The sequence below is a fragment of the Mus pahari genome, chromosome 6, assembly GCF_900095145.1.
Source record: "Mus pahari chromosome 6, PAHARI_EIJ_v1.1, whole genome shotgun sequence".
NCBI lineage: Eukaryota > Metazoa > Chordata > Mammalia > Rodentia > Muridae > Mus > Mus pahari.
In genome coordinates this window covers 52,875,848-52,878,250 of record NC_034595.1, presented here as the reverse complement: position 1 = coordinate 52,878,250, position 2,403 = coordinate 52,875,848, and positions in this window count along the sequence as shown.

The window sequence follows — 2,403 nt, the reverse complement described above, 5'->3', positions numbered from 1 at the left end:
AAAAAAAAAAAAAAAAAAAGCATTCTGGTTTCAATGTTCTGAAATTTTGATTAAGGTTATGTTTTCATTTCACTTGAGTAAAGAGTTTCAAATCTGTCTCCTGTCAGCATTAAGAAATGCCACTGTTTCTATGTGCCTTTCTCCCCTGTGTCTTTCCCTGTGTCGTTACATAGGACACTCTTGCATAGCTTTTGTTGTTGTTGTTGTTGTGGTGGTGGTGGTGTTGTTGTTGTTTTGTTTTGTTTTATGTTCTGAAGCATCACTACTTTCCAATACGGCTGTGGGACTTTTACAATGCAGAATTCGTCTTCACAGCAGAGTGCAGGGTGAGAGCATTCTGTTCTCCTTTCATGTCACAGTCTTGCTAGAGATGTTCATCACAGGACTTCTGTTTTAAAATTCTCTCCTATTCCACGAAATTTCTGTTGCTGTTAAGTCATGTTCTCTTGTGTACCTTGGCTCTTAGTACATCAGAATCTGCTCCCCCCCCCCCAATGTCTTGCAGTCCTTTGCTTTCCATTCATGTGGGATGAAGCACAAGGGCAGGGGTGGGCAATTCAGTGCAAGCCATTGGGGATTGCTACCCTATGTGTGTATAGCTCTGGGCATTGCTACCCCATGTGTGTATAGCTCTGAGGATTGCTATTCCATGTGTATGTAGCTCTGGGGATTGCTACCCCATGTGTGTATAGCTCTGGTTCCCATCAGCTCCATCCCTGGATGGCTGTATGCCATAGCTGTGTTCTCCCTTCCAGGCCATGCTTCACAGACTTCCTAATTCCTTAATTCATTTTTTAAAACTGTTAATGGGTTAGTTTTGTCTCATTGTCTTTTATTTCCCTAATGAACTCCTACTGGTATTGTACATTTATACACTGCTTGAAACCATCAACTAAATTTTGAGTAAGAGTTTCTGTCAGACACTTCACGATGGCTCATTGGTTAAAGCTTGTAATGTTCTTGCAAAGGACCAAAGTTTAGAGCACAGTTTCTTGGTCAGAAAATCCACAGTCATCTATAACTACAGCTCCTAGAACTTGTCACCCTCTTCTGGACTCTGGGAGTGCTGTCCCCTTGCCCGGACATAACCACACACAGGTACACATCATTTTAAATGAAGAAACAAAAAAGCTACACAAGGTAGACTTCACTTAAATTAATATGTTGCAATAATAACTTCTGTCTGTAGGATTATGGTGACTTTTCCTTCTAAAGTCTCTGTAAGAGAATCAACTGCGTGGCCCTAGTTCCTATTTTTCTGGGACATTAAGAGTGGGAAGATCATACAAGATCCTCCAAGACGGAAGGTCTGAGGAGAAAATTCGCCTTTATATTAGACTTCCCTTTTGAGATTTCTTCTGAAGCTTTTATTATTCATATCTTTGTTTTGTTTTGGTTATAGATAGGGTTTCTCTAAGTAACCCTGCCTGGCCTGGAGTTCTATAGTCTGGGCTGTCCTCAAACTCAGAGATCCTCTGACCTCTGATCCAAAATCCTGGAATTAAAAGAGTACACCACCAATTATACTGAGGTCTTCTGGTTGGGTGTTTGCTTGTTTGCTTGTTTGCTTGCTGCTTTAGCATGTGGGCTGTAAAGGGAATGTGTGAAGGGATGAAGGGTAGATAAAAGGTTCAGGGAGTCAGAGAAGACATTGGGAATCTTGGAGTCACCTCCTCACTCTGCTAGGAGACCTGTCACCTGGGTCTATGTCTGGTAAGTCCCTCACCTGCGTCAGGCAGGGCACCCAGTTCATCTCCTGCAGCCCAGCCACTCTCCACGGGGACATGATATCACTGATTACACAAGAATTCTCATTCGGGGCTGGTGAGATGGCTCAGCAGGTAAGAGCACTGTCTGCTCTTCCTAAGGTCCTGAGTTCAAATCCCAGCAACCACATGGTGGCTCACAACCACCTGTCATGAGATCTGATGCCCTCTTCTGGTATGTCTGAAGTCAGCTACAGTGTACTTACATATAATAAAAAATAAATCTTAAAAAAAAGGGGCTGGTGAGATGGCTCAGCGGGTAAGAACACCGGACTGTTCTTCCAAAGGTGCAGAGTTCAAATCCCAGCAACCACATGGTGGCTCACAACCATCCTTAACAAGATCTGACTCCGTCTTCTGGAGTGTCTGAAGACAGCTACAGTATACTTAAATATAATAAATAAATAAATCTTTTTAAAAAAAAATCTTAAAAAAAAAAAAAAAAAAAGAATTCTCATTTGCCTCTCCTCTGAGGAGAAGATTGTAGAGTGACCTTTGCTCCAGGTGCTGCTTTGCCTTTATCGCAAATTTGTTTTGTTTGTCATTTCATGGGCTTGGTTTTTGTTGTTTAGTTTTTGTTTTTGTTTTGTTTTTTGAGTTAGAGTTTTTGTTTTGGTTTTTTTTTTTTTTGGTTTTT